Source organism: Dermacentor albipictus, chromosome 1, assembly GCF_038994185.2.
Source record: "Dermacentor albipictus isolate Rhodes 1998 colony chromosome 1, USDA_Dalb.pri_finalv2, whole genome shotgun sequence".
Taxonomy (NCBI): Eukaryota; Metazoa; Arthropoda; class Arachnida; order Ixodida; family Ixodidae; genus Dermacentor; species Dermacentor albipictus.
Window position 1 is genome coordinate 143886181 of NC_091821.1, and position 20117 is coordinate 143906297.

Here is a 20117-nt window from a genome sequence, read left to right on the forward strand (position 1 = left end):
CGCACAGCCACAGGGCTAGACGAGGTTCCTGTTAGGCGGATTAATGAACTAGAGCCAACAAGCAAGGAAGCTCTCGTGAAAGCAGTGGAAGAAGCCTTATAATATAGAAGAATACCGGACAGTTGGCGACAAAGTTGAATGAATGTAATTTGTAAAGGTAAGGGGGAGAAAGATAGAATTCACTTGTATATACGGTTGACCATTACATCGGTAATATACAAGTTAGCAACGCAGGCAATCAAATTCAACCTGCAAGCATGGACAGAGAGTAATGGAATTTTGGGAGAACTTCAGAACGGCTTCAGAATAGGTAGGCGTTTGGATGGTAACTCATTTGTTCTTACTCAGTATATTGAAACGTCAAAAGGAGAAAGCAGACCGTTATATGTGGCTTTTTTAGACATTACAGGAGCGTATGACAACGCAGACCGCAACATTTTGTGGGATATTCTGAAAGGGGATGGTTTAGGTTATCTACAGCTTTTGAGAGAGATTTACCTACAAAATACCGATTGCGTTAAATGGGAAAGGATGAGGAGCGCGGAGAAAGTTGATATCAACAAAGGATTGAGGCAGGGGTGCCTTTTATCCCCTCTGCTGTTTATGATATACATGGTGAGGATGGAGAGGGCACTAGAAGGTAGTAATATCGGGTTTAATCTCTCATACAGACAGGTGGGTACAATAGTAGAGCAGCAGCTTCCAGGTTTATTTTGTGCGGACGACATTGTGTTGCTAGCTAACATGCAAATTTATTTGCATCGTGTGGCCAATATCTGTGGACAGGAAGGCAACAATTTAGGTTTGAAAATTTTCTGGTATTCAATGAAAACAGTGTACAGACAGTGGCAATACAGGGCCAGGAAATACCTTGGGTTAGAGAATATAAATACCTTGGTATATGGATAAACGAAGGCAATAGATATATGGAAACACAGGAAAACACAATAACAGTAAAGGGGAAGAGAAATGGATCGAACCATAATGAAGCACAGAGCGCTATGGAGGTACAATAGGTGCGAGGCGCTCTAGGGTATGTGGAAAGGTGTAATGGTTCCAGGACTTACTTTTGGAAATGGCGTTGTTTGCTTTAAATCAGGGGTACAATCAGGACTCAATGGGAACCAAAGGTCAGTGGAACGCCTCGTATTGGGCGCTCACGGGAAGACTACAAATGAAGCTGTGCAGGGTGATATGGGCTGGACTACTTTTCAAGTGAGGGAAGCTGGCAGTAAAATTGTTTATGAAGAATGACTGAGGAATATGGAAGAAAGTATATGGGCTGGGATAGTGCTGAGGTATCTGTAGAAGAAGAAGAAACTTTAGTAAAGAATAGTCCGGCAGTTCTTGATGTGGTGGCCTCAGGTGACGGCTCGAAGTTCTTGGACTCGAGCGGCATCTTCGGCTTGCCGGACGGCCCAGAGCTGGTCTGCCAGCTCTGAACTTCTGATAGCCGCCTCCCAGCGGCGGCGACGCCTACGGAGAAGGTCCCCGGCGGCTCCCGCATCCGGGGCGGCGTCGGGAAGAACGGAGCTCGAGCCTTCTACTCTGGCAACAGCCGCGATTATGGACGCGTCGCCAACGGAGCTGCTTTGATTACCGTTGTTGCCGGTACACTCCCAGAGCATGTGTCGCAGCGTTGCTCTGCGTCCGCATGTTTTACACGCGTCTGTTGGGTACAAACGCGGATAGCAGTGGTGTAAGATAGCGGGGCTAGGGTAGGTGTGTGTCTGGAGCAAGCGTAACGTCACGGCCTCGTTCCTGTTCAGTTTATCGTGCGGTGGCGGGAATCTGCGTCTTTCGAGTCTGTAGTGTTGGGTGAGGTCTCTGAACGTGGTTAGGCGATCGCCCCACGCCCAGTGTGTTTCTTGTTGCTGTGTTTCTGTTGTAGTGTCCCGATCCGGCAGATCCGATGCCCCGCTCTCGGGGGCGGAGGCGGCCACATAATCAGCGGCGGCTCGGCGTGTGAGACCTCGAGCCGTGGCGTGGGCCGCCTCGTTTCCCGCGAGCGGAACATCGGTGTGTGCCGGGGTCCAGAGGAGGAAGACCGTAGAATTTTGGGGTTGCGAGGGCGATGACGAGTCGCCGTCGTCAGAAATTTGGAGTATGCGGGCCGCTTCCCGCGAGACACGACCGCGCGCGAAGCCGCGGATTGCCGCCTGCGAGTCGCTGATCACGATCGCAGCGTTCGGCACCGCGACGAGCGCTAGGGCTATCGCGGCTTCTTCGGCCGCCTCCGTGTGTCCCGTGGTCACCGTGGCGCTCGCGAGGCACCTACCCGAGCGGTCTACAACCGCTATCGCGTGCGCGCTTCTCCCTCCTCCATATCGCGCCGCGTCTACGTACACCGCCTCGTTGCTGTTACCAAACTTCTTCTCAAGGTCGCTTGCTCGTTTGTTGCGTCTCCCGGCGTGGTGCGTCGGGTGCATGTTCTTGGCAAGCGGCGGGATGATCAGGCGGTGGCGAACAGAGGCGGGAACCGCCATCTTTTCTCCATGCTGAGTGTGGTACGCGATGCTGAGCGACTCGAGGATGCATCGACCTGCCTTTGACCTGGATAATCGTTCGTATTGCGCAATGTCGTGCGCCTCGATTAACTCGTTGAGAGAGTTGTGAACTCCGAGCTCTAGAAACTTGTCGGTGCTCGCATTGAGTGGAACGCCGACCGCCCTCTTGAAAGCCTTTCGGATCATGCATTCGACTTTGTTTTTTTCGGACCCGATCCACCTCAGGTAGGGGGCAACATACGTTATGCGGCTTATCGCGTACGCCTGCACGAGACGGATCGCGCACTCTTCACGCATACCATTGCGTCTGTTCGTGATGCGACGCAAGAGTCGGATGGTGTCATCTACCGAACGACGAAGTATTCGCACCGTCTCTCCGTTATGGCCGTTTGCCTGCAGGTGTAACCCTAGGATTCTAATTTTCTCTACGTGCGGTACGGGAGTACCATCTGCCAATGTAATGCGTATTTTGGAATATTCCCGTTCCTGTTCGCGCAGGGTTTTACGACCTCTCCTTGTGGGTTTGTAGAGTAAGAGTTAGGACTTGGTAGCCGAGCACTCGAGGCCCGTTCCACGCAAGTAATTCTGAACCGCATCTACTCCTGCCTGTAGCGTTCGCTCGACGTGACCGTCACATCCCCCTCCGGGAACCCGGAGGGTGATGTCATCCGCGTAGAGACTGTGATGTAATCCTTCTATTTCTGTTAATTTCTCGGGTAGACCAAGTAGAACTAAATTAAAGAGTAATGGTGATATGACGGATCCTTGCGGCGTGCCGCACGGACCCGTCTGAAATTCCGGTGATTCCTCGTCGCCGACGACGACGCATGCGCGCCTGCCCGTGAGGAAATCTCTAACGTAATTATACATTTTTTGGCCTAGTCCTAATGTTCTAATTGTTTTTCTAATTGTTTCTAATTGTTTTCTAATTGTTCTAATTGTTTTTCCTGTACAGATACCTCCCAGAGCTCCTTAGAGAGGTATCTGTACAGGAAAAACATTGATTCACAGTGGAGGAAAAGAACTAGGAAGCTTACCAACAAGTATGCGGCCTGTAGGGTGGGCAACACAGCAGCAAAGAACGTCAAGCGGAAAGTCGGAGAGGCTGAAATAATCTCATGGGTGGTGTAATGGTTGTGGTCGGTCATGAAATAGATGGCAGCTGGTCCATGCCGTCGTCCAACTTATCCACGCTGAGGACGTTGTTGAAGGGAGAGACTTGTTCTCATCGAGAACGAGGAATATGGGATTTATTTACAGTATTTACGTGAGAAGGTTACAGTTAATCAGTCTAACATGATTGATAGAGGAATGCACACTGAGGAGCCGCCAACGGCTGCTTAAATACACTCTGTCCTCCCTAGATCCCTACGTGAGGGAAAATGGCAGTTCACCGCTGACTAATTCGGAGCGTCGAAAGTCATCGCAGCCGATCCGCCTTTGCGGGGGAGGGTTTACGCACTCACTTCCGCACAGGTTTCACTGACCACACCAAGGTGAGACGGTTCTCGCAGACACGGTGCTTGACCCGAGCAGGCTCCTCTTCATCGTTGACTCCGCAGACAATGGCCGCCGCGTCTGTCCGTTACTTCTAAGCCCCGTGAGACGGCCGCAGGACATCTCCCAGGATTTCCACCGCTTCAAACAAGCCATGACGGCGACGGCGAATCCACTAACAATACTTGGTCCGCCGGCCGCGTTTAGTCATGGTGTTGATGCGGCACATTGTCACCCCTACAAAGCGAGTCGCCGCAGCATGTGGGGAAGGGTTCGACGGTCGCTTCTGGGAAGCTCGCCACCTCTGCAGCAGCAGCTGGCTGGTAAAATTTTGTAGGTTGGTACCCTTGCAGGCCGTTCGTAACAGTGGCGGCAGTGGAACAGAAACCTGCCATGAGTAACTACTTAAGAGGAAAAAAACGAACACAGGAAAGAAACAACGTATGATAACTGAAAGGGAAGCTCATTACTTTTCGAAGCGAGATCGAGATGCCTTGGAACACGCACCTTATAAAGCGATATTTAAGAAGGAAGAAGCATGGGCTTGCTGCGGTAAAGCTAGGGAAACGATGGAGCGTGTTTTATTAGAATATGAAGACGTCTGCTGAGTGGTCGATTTAGGCACCACTGGCGTCCTCAAGCCCTTGGGTTCAGCGAGAGAAGTGGAAAATTAAATATCTCCGCACTAGAGATTAGTAAGAGACGATTGCAAGATTGGTGGAAGAAAAGTAGGAAAACTACAAATAACGGAGACGTGCAAAAGCAAAGTTCGCAATAGGGGATCAGAAAATTTGGTTGTGAGTGTTCGTAGTGTTTTTTTCTTCTTTTTTTTCCCTTGTTTAACCTAGTTAGGACATTAGGCAGTATAATAGCAAGAGCTTGGAGGCGCAAGGCACCGCCCCGTTCTAAAGGGGACGTCATAACACCCATCCATCCATCCATCGCGGCCCACGCAAGAGGCGGTGTTTTTACCAGAAAGCCCGCCTTCGTGCATAGCGTTCGCAGCCAGCGTTTCCCGGTGAACATTACGGTTACATACGCTCCAGTTGCTGGCAAGCGTGGGACGCAGTAAGGGATCTTTGAATGCTATCGCGTTCCACCCTTAAAGGCGAAGCTTAAGCGTCCTTCAGTTTTTTAAAAACATTACTGCGCATAAATCTAGGTTCTCATCCGGCGAGGTCGCACATATCTGCCGGGGTTGTTTGTGAGTTGTAAAAAATTCACTTTACGAAACAGTCGCTGGAGAAAAACGGCGATTTTTAATCTGTCGCTAGACGCCTATATGTGGGCAACGTTTTTGTTTTGGCAAAAATTTCATTCCGGAAGTATCGCATATAAAAAAAAGAAACGTTTGATAAGCTGAGTTATACAAGGTACCAGTAAACAGTCCCGGCGTGTTTTTAAGATATCTAATACCTTGATTATATATATATGTGATAGCGAGTGCCGTATCGATGCCCGTGTGCACTGCAGGTTCGACACACCGCAGTGCGGTTTTCTATTGGCTGATTGTATTGTGACCGCGATTGCAGCCCTTCTGTAAGTGATCCGGCATAAGGTATGCGACAAGCTTTCCGTCGCGTTAGCTGCTGGAACGTCTGGAAATATTTGGCGATATGTGCTTACCATGTCCTTGCTTTAGTCAGTGTAACAGAATGCGTGCGGCAGCGCCGGTAACGGCACACGCATTTATGAAAGAGCTCGCTCGCGATCGGAGTGTGCACTGAAGACTAAAGATTTGCTTGCGAAATGTGATATAAAAAAAAAGAAATTGAAAAGACTGAAGGCGGAGGGTGACATCGAAGGAAAATAAATAAAGAAAAAAAATTATAAGCGGTCGATACGAGTTCTTTGCTGCTTAATATTGTGCGCATAATTCATGATGTTTTTAATACCATTCGGAAAGCAGGGGATTGAATTGACAAAAACACGACTTTGCTGGCGTCGAATTATTATTGTTTTTTTTTTCGTTCCGCCGAAAGGTTTAGAATTCCTCCCGCAGCCGTACAAGAAGGGAAGAAACGAAAGCTATTTTGTAAACGGCGTTCACATTGGGAATATTCATTCTCCCGAATCATCCAGACGTGCACGCGCCGTGGGTAGCAATAATCGGGGGCCCCTTTGTGTTGACGCGGCAGGCTCGTCGAGATGTGCGGCGGGCCTTAGTCTCACATCCAGCGCGAGCTGGATGTGAGACTAAGTAGCCGCATCCGGAGAAGGGCGCTCGGCTGCTAGAAGAAAGGGCTGCCGGGACGGACATGTGGGCGCACCGGAGATGTGACTCCTTCCGCCTGCATTGCAGAAGAGGCCCCGAGAATTCGCGCCGCCGCACGTTGCGCATATCGGCCGGTCATGTGCTCTCAAGCGGTGGCTCCCGAATGGTCGGACCACGGGCATGCCGGCGATGCAGCTGAGCTTGCCGCCATTGACTTGTGCACTCTCCGGCCTCCGGATTCGCCATACGACGACTGTAATTCCGTTAAAGCTACACTGTCAAACATTCTTCCTTAAAAAAAAAAAAAAAACAGTTTTTCTGGTAGCTGCCTTGCCAGAAAATTTCTGTAAAGCTCTGTTTTCTGGTTTTCCTTTTTCTGGTATTTAACGAGCTCTTTCTGTTTTACATTAATAGAAATGTTGTGTTCAAAGACAGTTACGTGTTTCGTATTACAGGAAACGTTCTGTTCTCTGTTTAAAAATTTTATGTTATTTTAATAATATTTTCTGTGTTATTTTACAGAATATATATGTGTAAAATAATTATCCATTTTGAGGCAAAGAAAAAGTTCGGTCTTCTTTTTGTATTTTTCTGTAAGTTCGCATTTTTTCTGGGTTCCATTGTACAGAAGTATGATGTGCAAAGACAATTTTCTATTGTGATGATCGAGTAATGGTCGAACCAGGACTGTCGCTGAAACCAACGCTTTGAAATGGCATTTCTATTCGTGAGGGCAGTTACCACCCTCACGAAGAGAATTTCCTTTGTAGAAACGTTGACTGCCGCCGATATTCCTTTGTTTGACCACTATTTATCACTTGTAGCCTCCATTTTCATGTGAACTTCTCTCATGTTTGAGTTTTTTATCCCGCGTCACATAATCGTTATAAAATAACGAATATCATGTAGATATGCAGCTGGTCTCAAAACAAAAATTACGGTTAGTGGATGAAGCGGAAAATACTCAACTGAAGCGCAAAAAGACAAAGGTCGCACGTAGCGCTCGTGCGTGTCTCCGTTTTTGCTTTACTCAGTTTTCTTGCGCTGCTGTTAAACATGGTCAACACTTTTTCTCTCAGTGGCTGTAAGGAATAATTTGTAATTTAGGACATTGTAGAAGAAAAGGAATGTTTATTTTATCTTGCATCAAACCTCACTGGACATATAAATATGAAAACAGGTATATTAATAGAACTGCTTATGCGCACTAGGTTCGGAAAACAAGCACCATCGCTTTTCCTCCAGGTGTTATAACAGCTCAAAAGTCAATTTCCCAGGCCAAAGATGAGCTTCCGCTTGCCATGGATCGCACGCGTACGTATAGAAGGAAGAGCAGGAAAACGTACATGCCCTTTCAAAGCAAGCCAAGCGAAGTAAATAAATGCGCACATCTTTGTGTATAATAGGCATTGATGACCAAGTTACAGAACTCCCCCGACCCTGTCAGCAAATTTGTTTACAATTACACACGGCATGTATTCACACACAAATTTGCGACAAACAATAGCATCGAGATGGGTGTGCATTATGTCATAGTGTCCAGATATTGTGAAGTGCACATTGAAGGGATGCGTTTTCAAAATGCAGATACAATCGAATGCTTTTCTTGATGTAAAAAAGGAACTGTTGTGTAAATTCAGAGATTGGTTTAACCATCGTAGCTGAGTGCAAAATTGCAAAAGTGTTCTCACCTGAAAACTGTTTCACTCTAAAGCTTTTTTTTTTTCTATGAATGAATGCTGTGATGTTACGTGCCAAACCACGATTTTATTATGAGGCCCGCCGTAGTGAGGGACTCCGGATGAATTTTTATCACCAGGGGATCTTTAACGTGCCCGTAATGTACGAAACAGAGGCGTTTTTGCATTTCGCCCCCATCAAAATGCGGCCGCCGCGGCCGGGATTCGATCCCGCCACCTCGTGCTTAGCAGCGCAACTCTATAGTCGCTTAGCCACCGCGACGGGTGTTTTTTTTCCTCGATAAACCAAGGAACCAGATATTTCATGGAGTCAAGCGTGACAAAGAGCACGTGGCAGCACTAACACTGTGGTAAATGATGCTACAAAGAAGAACTAGGCTACAGTTTGTGTCGTACAAAAATAAAAAGGTGTTTTATTTTGAAGCAAGAAAAACTGACAGCTAAATAGGCCACATGAAAACAAAACAGAAACAGTGGACTTCTTACTACTGTGTATGAGAACCAGCTTATATATCAAACCATATTGGTGCTGAAAAAGAAGAAACTCAAAGTGCCCTCGGCGTTACGTTGATGAAGACTTTTGCTTTAAAACTCAATCATGAAGACACCTGATTATGGAGACAACTTTTGGTGCAAGGCCGTACTGCTTACTTGGGCGCTGGATCTTGGTTCTTCTCTCAGGGTGTCATGCTGCGACTGACCTGAAAACAACAGTGGTGCTTTAATATCGCAGTAGCATGATTGTACAGAACTTAGTGAAGCACTTTAGCACAATACTTCTTTTTTTTAGAAGAGTGGTCTACAAGGCCCTGCAGTGTCAGTTCCGTGTGGGAGGCCACTTGGAAATAATGTTTATACCAGCCAGACGACTACACACTTTGAAAAAAACAGCCCTCGCCATTGGACGAAATGTACACGCCTTTCCCTTCCCCGCCACGCACGCAACACACACACACACACAAAAAAAAATGCACAGATGCACCCGCACATAACACACACGCATAACGCACACACAACTTCATGTTGGTGGTCACTGTTTGTTTCAAAAATGTATAAACCTATACAGAACATTGCACTGACAAGCTTCATTCTAGTTTTCTTTCCGATCGTTCTCAATTTGTGTCCTTTAGCAGAGCTAATTACAGGGTGACAGAGGTGCCCTCAGGAGTGCCACAAGGTTCCGTGCTGGGTTCGTTGCTTTTCTTGATCTTTATAAATGATTTGCCTCGTCACATAACCTCAAATATACGTTTGTATGCTGATGACTGTGTACTATATCATAAAATTTCCTCCTTTTATGACCATTTACAGCTTCAAAAATCATTTTCTAACTTTAGCTCTTGGTGCGCTACCTTACAAATGACAATGAACATCCGTAAAACCGTTGTTATGACTTTCACTAGTAAAACGACGTCTTCCGCTTTTACTCACAAAATTAATAGTACTCCAATTCAGCGCGTTAGTGAATATAAATACCTTGGTCTTGTTTTCACACCCAGTATGTCTTGGTCGAAGTACATAGATTTTAATAACCTCAAAAGCACTGAAAAAGTTAGGCTATCTGCGCCGCACATTGACCACATCCCCAAGGGATACCAAATTACTGATGTATAGATCACTAATCCGACCTATACTAGAATATGCTTCTCCCGTCTGGAATCCGCACAAACAGTGCGACATTAATTAGATTGAGGCCATCCAAAAGAAAACGATCCGCTTCATATGCCGTAGGTACGATAGGGATTTTTCACCTTGTACAGCGCTTTCATCTTTAGGCCTTACAACCGCTCTCAGATCGCCGACGTACGGAATCACTGAAGTTTTTGCATTGCATTATTAACTCCTCTTGCCGTATATCTTCAGATAACTACCTAACTCCTGCAAAACCATCTAATACTAGAAGTCACCATCACCTGAACATCGCACCTTATTTTGCCCGTACGGACACTTTTAAATACAGTTTATTTCCCTGTGTAATCGAATACTGGAATTCTTTGCCTGGTCGTACTCGTTCTCTTCCTGTAAACTTATTCTTGGCGGCTATTGAATAGTTTTGGTTTGTATTGGTTTGTATTGTTCGTATAGCCTATATTAGTTATTATTTTCATTGCTCTGGCTTTCACACCCACTCCTGCAATAGCCCGATTGGGCTGCAATATGTACAAATAAATAAAATTTTATTATTGCCAATATTCACTAAGCTAGAGGATGTGTGAACCTCAGGTTAATTGAGGCGTTTGTGGTTTTCTTTTTTAAGCACAGTTAAGTGTACAAAAGGCGACAAATTCAGAATGACCATTGCTTCATCTTAAAGGAACAACAGTCAATGAAGACAAAGAAAGAAAAAAGATCTCAGGTTGGTCTCCACTGGTTCAGCTGCAAGTGTGATTACCACCCTCCCACTATCTTGGTCGTTTTGTTGGTTGTTTTATGCGGGTCACCTATTCATGACAATATTACCATACCATTTGTGCAACTATGGTTGAAACATTTTTTTCACCATGCAGCTAATTAGAACGCGATATCAAAAACGAATATGCACATTCTTTCATGACTTCCTCTTAGATAACTCTTGTAAACTAATCTCACAATTCACTTGAGGGCACATGTTGAAATTGCGGAGTTGAAGACGATCAGTGGAGAAGTGATGTGATGACTTGATTACTTTTTGGCCTCAATTTCGGAATCTGTACATATGCTTCAAATAGAATACGCATGAAGTTATTCAGTGAATCGTTTTAATTAGCAACCTGAACATTGCAGTTTGTCGCTCAAGTCCACTTCTTCATGTAATCCATATCAGTAGGCTTAATTGTGCTATATGCTCCATGCGTTTTTGTTCTGTTTTTCCAACTAAAATTTAAAAAAGTAGCGCTTTCGCCCGAAAGGCGAAGCATCGGTTGCGATAGCAAATGAGTAGCCAGCTATTACGAAGTAAATGTTCTAGTTTTATCGGCAGTATAAACTTGAAAACATTCGCTTACTAACTGAATTATAACAAGCATGGTGTCAGCGCGCGCAAGCAAACATGAACACATCACACTCGCTGAACGCGGGCACTCGCTGTCAAAACGCTGGTGTGAGCAAGCGCAGCAGCAGCAGCGAGCGAAGTGACCTTCGCGCGATCTATCGGTTCAACGCAAGAGCGGCGAGAACACAGCGCGCGCAAAGGCATCATCCGTCTGCAGATCAATTTCGAGATACGGCGCGTGGTCGCGCGCGCGAAGTACGCACTTGTTGGCGGAGTCAAGCCCCCCCCCCCCCCCCCCACCTCCCTCCCGCGCTGCCTCCCTCATTTCCCCTTGCTCCCGGTCGCGGAATGCGCAGTCGCAAACGGATCGCACGGCAGCTATTTTCGTAACAATGTCTAGCATAATACCACAAGGTACAAAATAATCCTGATAATTTAAAGCGGTGGACACATTACGTTAACTGTATGGTATTAGTTACGTGAAACATACATGCTGCCTTTTTTACTTCTTTTACTACACGTTTTGCTGCACTTCAATTTATGCATATTTTGACCATTTGTTTCTTATTTTCGCGGTCCATCATTGATAAATTTAGTTATTCTTTGTCAGAGTCGGGAAGTGAGGCTAGCAGACGTCATGCGAGCAATTCGTGGCCACTAGCGGGATGACAGCATATCTTCGCGGCTCTGGTGCTAGCACCTTTGGTTCTGTGCTGTTAAAATGCGCAGATAGTACGCCACGCCACGTCGTCCAGTGTTCCCGCTAACTATTTTCAAAATGAAACTACGTAGTCAGTGGCCAGGCAAAATCATTTCCCGACGGCAACGCACTAAAACATCATCAATAACCAATAACGCACTAAACATCATCAACGAAGCAACATCATCAATACTGCATGCACCCTTGTTTGCGGCGGGTTCACATGCCAGCTTCAAAAGAGATAAAATATTACACAACAGGGAAAAAAAAGTCGCCCTTTCCGGTCACTTCAATAAACACTTGATCGTAGCTAAGAACTAACGTCGCTGAGTGAGCTTTGCTGAGAACTCAGGCATGCTTTTTTTTTTTCTTTCTGGCAGTCATAGCAAAAACAAGTAACATTCCGAAAAGGCAAGAATAAACAACAACACATTTGTCAAGCCCACTGGGTAGCCCTTACGTTTGCTATAACAAAAAACTAAAGCTAAATTTAATACCGAAATTCCACGTTGCCTCACAAAACGCAACGTACGCTGAAATGTCGGAACACGTAGTTGCTAAATTTTGTCACTGTCCGCCAGAATTTTCTTTGCGGGCTACATTGTAGTCTTCTCCTATGTCATGAACACGCGGAAAATATTGTGTACGAGAATACGCTGTACATTGTTTGCAATGCACTTGAAATGAAAACCACTTACCTCTTAGTAAGGATAAACGGAGCAGTACCGACATGCGTTGACTTGAAGGGCAGCCATCTTGATTATGGCACGGGGCATCAAAGCAGTACCGCAAGCAGCGCGTCGTGTGTGGTATATGCAAAAAACGGCGTGTATGAAAAGAAAAAAATACACTAAAAATTTTGTTGTATAGTTCCTTTATGCAGTTACAATAATTTAGAGCAGTTATATTTTAGTTTCGACTCGTTTTATAGACTGGAGATCAAAAAGAACAGAAAATTTCTGTTTCTTCTGCTAACAGGTTTCTATCATAGAGCATTCACAGAAGATTTCTTTTGCGGTACAGAAAATTTCTATAAATTTTCTTTAAATTAACACCTTTTTTTTTTAGAGTGTAGATTCACGCGACGAGCTCGTTCAGTCCGCGGATCAACTTGGCGTGACGGAACTGCAGCAGGTCGCGCCGTGAGCATTCTCTCGGCGCACTTCTGTGCAGAGTGATTCGGCGACAATAAGCCGCAGCACGCTCGTCCGCGGAGTTAATCAGCCGTTGGGTCCGCTGTGCGGATCCAGCCTAAGGGTGAATCCAGCTAGCCTTATTGTACTGCTGGCATAAATTGAAAGGCGAGCGAAAGAAGATAGAAGGTACAGAGGTGAGCTGCCTTGTCTAGAATGCGCCGCTGGGCCTCGGGGCTCTGTGGTTACTAAGCGGTCCCTTGGTAATTTGAAAGAACCGCCACTCTTTGCGCTCTGCCGCCGCCCCGCGACCTCCTCGCCTCATCCTCGTCCCTTGCGCCCGTTTTTGTGCATGACGATCGGTATCCCTGCCGTTGCCCTTGGAAATGCGCGGATCTTGCGTTTTGCTTGTGTTTTTCGTCCGCGCCATTTTTCTCCTCAGGTCGGCCGGCTCGGCTCTGTAGCTCGGCGTAGCGAACGTTGTACGCTGTTTCCTGTTCTCTGTGCTAGTGCTATGCCGCGCTGTTGTGCATGTAACTGCAGCAAGAAGCCTGAAGTTGGTTACGCAGTTTTTATGATACCACAAGGAAAGCATGACTGTTTGCGCAGGAAGCAGTGGCTGAGTAACGTATTGGCCGAAAGAACTTTGCCGGGAGAAAGAGCAGTGCTGTTTGCGAGGTGAGGCGTCTTTCTTATTGCTCATATCAAAGCATCCCCTAATGCTGCATTTTTTAATGCTTTAATTGCGTCTTTTTTTTTATTTCGGGGAACCCGTATGGGTTTCCTTTGTAGCACTTAGCTACGCGTAGGTGGACGTCTCATTTCCCCTTATTAATTACTTCTCTCCACCTGGCGGGTTTCCGCAGAACTATTACGTCAAACTCGTGCCTTTGCCTCGAGTTGTTGACAAATTCGACTTCGCCCTGCCATCCGCTAGCCGCCTGGTTAGCTCAGATGGTACAGCGGCTGCCCCGGATAGGAGGTGGTCCCGGGTTCGAGTCCCGGACCAGGACGAATTTTTCTTTAACTGCGAGGCTTTTCTTTCGAGGAACCCGTATGGGTTTCCTTTGTAGCACTTAGCTACGCTTGGGTGGACGTCTCATTTCCCCTTATTAGTTGTTTATAATGGCATACGACATGTAGTTATGCCTTAGGAATAGAAGCTTTTCTTTCTCTTCTTTATTTCATTTTAGTTTTTCCTTAACGCCGCTCAGTGATTGCTCTTGCATTGCGGCCGCAGTGTCGGCTTTCATTGTAATGTGTTATTGTACGGTTTCCTTTGGAGAACAAATATTTTTCTTATTCTTGAAGCAGCATGTATCTCTCGTGTGTATTTTTGCGCATATAGTTTTCCATCAGTAGGTCTTGCGAAACGTATACGGAAAAACATATGTAAACTTCCTGCTTGTCGCGTCACGCAAATAAAACGTGTGCCGCATCCGGCGCCCTGTACTCAGAATTAAGGTAAGTACTCTTACAGAAAAAGAAAAAAAACTGCAGTTCAACATTCCATGCATGTTTTCGTCTCCCTCGCTTAACAGAGTGCGGAGTAATTGGTGCGTTTTTTTAAATTTCTTTTTTATTGCGGTCGGACTTCCGGAGCCGAAGACAGGTTTAGGTAGTCATTATATATGCTATATTTTTTTTTGCCCGTAAGCGGTGTGAAATTTTTTCTCCACTCCTTGCTTTAAAAAAAAGAAACGCGGCGCGGTAGCCTAATTAGTGGCTACATAGTGCACACGGCACTGCGCTGCTAAGCTCGAGCTCACGGGTTCAAACCAGGTCGCGGGATTCTATGGGAACGAAATGGAAGAACACTCGTGTACTTCTGTCTAGGTGCACATTAAAGAACCCCAGGTAGTGAAAGCTGAACTTCTCCATAATCATATCGCCGGACATAAAACGCCAGAATTGGTTGAATAAAAAAATATTTAAAAGAAATAGAAGAAGGTAGCTGCGTCCTTCGGCTTTTTTCTCTGGGTGTAAACGAAAGAAATTATTCTCGAGTCTGATTTCTGAGAAAAACATGATGCGATTATCTTATATTTCATATTTAGATGTAATGCCGTTCCCAACTGTACGTTCACTCAACTATAAGCAAGTTCTGTATTATAAACAGCTGCTTTCAGTTATTCGGTGCACTAACATAAGGACAATAACGAAGCAATTAAAGGAATGGCATGCCTCTCATACACGTGGAGATATTTGTAGGTCTGCTGTGTTCGTTGAAGAAAAGTGTAGCACCACATTGGGAACCCAGTTTTAGTGGGTTGCAGACATGGTGAGTCTGTAAAAAAAGAAATTGTTTTCCTTGCATGAATCATGTTATAATATCTACAGTCTGCCCCAAAACGGGGCTTTTATGTTGAATGACAGCTAGGAACTTGTTCAGCAGAACCGATTAGCACCTGCGCGTTAATTCTCTCGGGAACTGTGCGCCTCTGCGCCACAGCCACGACTGTCCAGCAGCACGATCATTCGGAATAAGAGTCCTCACTTGCATCGGCCCCTCACTTTTGAGACTTCAAAAGTGCTATTATAGGTTACATTCGAACGGAAACTGCTTTTCGACAATCTTTAATAGCGAAATCCGAAGTCGAATGCGATCTGAATAGCCAATACCATTCGATTAGACTATACGTTTCTACTTCATTTCGCCTGCTGGCACGTTGAAGAAGATTGCCAGACAAGCCATGGACATTGCATTGCTAAAGACTTCCCGCCCTCCCCGATTCAGTCTGATACATAGGCACTGTCTTTTGCCTAACAGTTTTGTTCATATTAACGTCCAATAATTGCCTTGATTCCTTTTCTCGGAAAGTCAATTGGTTCACCTGGGGCTGGCGTAGCTTTTAAAAGAAGCACGCTCATTCCTATCGGGAGTTTTCACTTTTTCAATCGGTGAATTTAGAATATTTTGTCATTCTTCTCTCAAATATATGTCGTGGATGTCATATATGTCTGTGTACCCTTAGATTTACTTAGAAGTGCATTGGTCATCTGCATCTCTTCACGCCACGCAGTTAATCAACCTGGTTTATTTCACTGTAATGTTTTTTTTATCATTGTCCCTGATCAATATTCCACCAGCAAGAAGCACGCGTAAAATGACACGGTATCCGGCTTTTGTGTTCAAAAGTGGTAATAAGAAATTGTCGGAAAATTACCGCCCTATCTCACCAACCTGCATCTGTTGCAAATTGCTCGAACACATTATTGCATCTAATAATTTTAACCACCTCGAGTCTAACAACTTCTTTAATAATCAGCATGGGTTCAGAAAAGTATTTTCGTACGACACACAGCTATTTGAATTCACATCCGACTTGCATTTTAACATAAATAATAGCCTTCAAACAGATTGCATCTTCTTAGACTACTCTAAAGCATTCGATCGTGTTGCTCACTCTCAGCTCATTTCAAGATTATCTGCTCTTGGACTTGACTCACAAACGCTATCTTGGCTTCGAAATATTTTGACATTTCGTAGACAGTACTCTGTAGTAAATTCTTCTTGTTCCTCTCTTTCTGATGTGACTTCTTCCATGCCACAAGGTAGTGTTTTGGGTCCTCTGCTTTTTGAATTTACATTAATGACTTACCCTGTAAGATTTCCTCCTGCATGCGACTATTTGCCGACGATTGCATTATATATAGAGTTATTAAAAGTCCTGATGACTACATCTGTCTTCAAAGTGATCTTAGCTAACTGCATTCTAGGTGTCGAAATTGGCCATTGACCCTCAACTCGTCACAGTGCAAAATAGTTTCATTTTCTCTTTTGCTACTCAATAAACAACTCTACAGTGGCACGGGCGCAGTCATATAAGTACTTGGGCTTAAATGTCACGTCTAATCTTTCATGAAAAATCCATGTTATTAGCATATACGCTAAGGCATCACAAACACTAGGTTATTTACGTCAAAACCTACGTCACTCACCTGCTAGCACACGCAGATTAGCTTAAATAACCTTCGTCCATCCGCAGCTTGAATTCGTCTCGTCAACCTGGTAACCTCATCAAGATTACCTCATTTCAATGTTAGAAGGAGTACAAAACAGAGCCGCCAGATTCCTTTCATCCAGCTACGATCGGCACTCTAGTGTCACTTGAATTAAAGCAGTCTTATCCCTTCAAGCGTTGTGTACCCGCAGAACAATCGCACTATTATGTCTGATGCACAAACACATTCACGGCACAACGCAACACAAATTACCCCTTGTAACCCCACTACGTTTTTATAGGGGTCTTCATAATCATCTCAGCCTCAAGCGAATGTTTGGCAGAACCAAAGCTTTTAATTTTTCAGTGTTGCCACAAGCCATTGCACTCTGTAATTATCTTCCTGATAGCCGTGTCCCCATCACTAACCGTGAAACATTCCACGAAAATTTGTACACTCACTTCTTGTAAAGTTGTGTGTTAAGTATTGTATAGAATTTTTATAGTCATTAACAACGTTCATTTGTTCCTGTTTATGCGTTATGTAATTTTGTTGTACTTCCTCCCCAATCACTCAATGTTCCTATTGGAACCTGTGGTGTATTTATAAATAACTGTATAAATTTTCTTACGCAGCTTCATGTTGCAGATAGGCGACTTTTGTGGCAAAAATTACGCGTTACTTTTAGAAAACAATGTTAAAAATAGTTGTTCACCCGCCTAAAACTACTATTGGTAGCAACTGACAAGAGTCGCGGGCGCATCAAAGCAAGTACAACATAAAAAAAAAATGTTTAGTGCCACAGACGTTCTGCGAAAAAAGCTGGGCGCTGTTGTGCCATTACCACAAGCCCGGATTCCGAATCTGCAAGATGCAGAATTTATCCTGCGAGCGCCCAAATTCTCCCTTGAAAAGGCAAGATGCTGAGCCGTCAGGCAGCGGTGTCCTGCGGGAGAAGCCTCGGCGAGCAGCGTGTTCGGACGTGTCCGCGTGTGCCAGACAGCCCGGCGCCGCACCTCCTTTTGCATGGAGGTCTCCGCGCGCGCGAACTTTGAACCGGGTGGCCAGCGCGGTCGCTGGTTGGACCCCTCGGACGACCGTCGTGTGCTGACTTTGTATTGGGCCGTTTGAGTGACAAGGGTTCCTCGGGGATTATAAAAGCAGCGACGCGCTGCCTGAAAAACAGGATCCGCCGACCCACCGGGAGAGAGTGTCGCTCCCGACTGGGGTGAGATGTGTCACGCGTTTTCGCCGGACGTCGCCGTGCGGGAACAGTAGCGTTTGTGTGAGCTCTCGGCCCCAGTGCCGATCCGATCTTGTCCTGTACAATGACCTGTATATAATGTATAAAATCCCTTTCGTTATTCTCATCGACGCCTGGCTCGGAGTCTTCGCTACCAACGCTCTGTCACGAAACGGGTGACGAGCGCTACGGGACCACAAAGTCGTAATAGTGGTGCAGCGGTGCAAAGTCCGTAACACTGGATGGCAGCTACGGGATTGACCGGCATCAGCTACCTCGGCGCGGTGAGTGCCTGAAGTTTACCTCAAACACCAGACTTTCTCTGACACAGGTTATAGTAGCTTAGGGAAGGATTTGGTGTTGCATTGTGATAACCTTGTGTGTTTCAAGCCTAGTAAGAGTGTTTTGAAAACCAGGGGATGCTGAGGGGGTAAACAGGGCAGTGTGTGAAATACTTGCATATGTCTTACTAGTAGTGTTATAGTAGCGTACGGCAGGTATATTCAAAAAGGGTAAACAGCAGGAGGACAGTGTGAACGATGGAGAAGTACAAGGTGAAGGAACTTCTCGAAATTTGTGAGGAGTTGGGCATTGAGTTGGGCTCAACCAAAAGAAAGAATGCGATCCTTGAGGTCATGAGGACTGGGGACGTAACGGCTGAGGAAGCCGCCGAGGCCTGGGCGGATATCAAGGAACGTCGGGAAAGGGAGGAAAGGGAGAAGGAACGTTGCGAGCAGGAAAGGAAGGAAAATGAACGACGGGAAAGGGAGGAAAGGAGAGAACAGGAACGTCGCGAAGAGGAAAAGGAGGAAAGGAGAGAGAGGGAGCGACGTGAGCACGAGCTTAAAATGAAAGAGTTGGAGACCCGAAATAGCTCGCCAGCGCCTAGTCTCACTTCTAACGGTCCAAGAATACGCGATCAACTTCCACCCTTTGTCGTCGGAGAGGATATGGCCAAATACCTCGTGAAATTTGAGCACGTGTGTGAACGGAATAGCATTGAGCGATCCCTTTGGGCACAGAATCTGTTAGCGTTGCTTCCTGGGGAGGCATCAGACGTAATAACTTGCTTATCGAAAGAGGCGTTTGAGAGCTACAGTGATGTGAAGGAAGCGCTACTGCGGAAGTACAAATTGTCGCCCGAAGCTTTCCGGCAGAGGTTCCGGTATGCAAAAAAGGGCAAGGAGTCGAATGTTGACTTCGCGTTTCGTCTAAAAGCCGACTTGGTGGAATGGCTGAAGGGCGAAGAGGTTTACGACGACCGCGACAAAATTGTCGAATGCATCGCGTTGGAGCAGTTCTACCGTTGCATTGATGAGGATGTCCGGCTCTGGCTGCAAGATAGGCTAAAGGAGGTTAAGCTAAACAAGGCAGCAGAGTTAGCGGAAGAGTATTACACCCGCCGCAGCTTGCACAGCAAGGCAGTGCGCATAGAAAAAGCAGATAGAAGAGATGGGTTTTACGGGAAGCCCGACGAACGGAAGGAAATCACGCGTCGCGAGTTTCGGGAAGACGAGTCCCTTCCCAAAGAAACTGTAAGGGATGGACAGAATGCATCTCAGAATGATGACGATGGTCCGAAACAGCGAAACGAAATGACGCGTTCTTTTGAAAAACGTAAACCGTTAACCTGCTACAATTGCAAAAAGCAAGGGCACATCGCTGCAAGCTGCCCAGAGAGAATTGCTTTTGCAACGATACAGGAAACTCGCAAAAACATACGTCTATTGGAGCCCTATGTGCAGGAAATTAAGGTAAACGGCAAGAAGTGCCGAGCACTGCGGGACTCTGCAGCAACTATGGACGTTGTTCACCCGTCTTTCGTCTCCTCGAGTGATTTTACGGGAGAGTGCGTTAGGATACGGCAAGTGGCCGAGAAGGAGAGTGTCTGTTTACCGATCGCAACGGTTATCATTGAAGGAGAGTTTGGGAAACTTAACACCGAAGCCGCTGTGTCAGCCGCCCTCCCGGAGCAATTTTCCTACCTCTTCTCAAATAGCTCGGAGCAGCTGCTGAGGGATCAGGGCAAATCATTCTTTGCCGACGTGGCGTACATGGCCCCCACGCGATCCAAAGCGCGCCCGCTGTCGAGGGAACTTGACTTAGCGTCGGTGAGCGAAAGGCGGTGCGGCACACGGACTGATCAAGGTAACTTGAGTGGCGAGCAGTCACGGGAGAGGCAGAGCTCGGACGCTGGCCTAGACGA

General features: G+C 46.1%; 1 protein-coding gene across 2 annotated transcripts in view; it reads left to right on the forward strand.

The window, feature by feature from the left end:
- LOC135900072 (TOX high mobility group box family member 4-like) overlaps window positions 1-20117 on the forward strand; it is a 761125-nt gene that overhangs the window by 72595 nt on the left and 668413 nt on the right. Inside the window, exon 3 of one of the 2 annotated variants that reach the window (XM_065429515.1) lies at window positions 13333-13401. The exons of the other annotated variant lie outside the window; for it this stretch is intronic. The gene's annotated coding sequence lies outside the window, so the exon portion shown is untranslated. The remainder of the gene's footprint in view (window positions 1-13332; window positions 13402-20117) is intronic. 2 annotated transcript variants of the gene reach the window in all.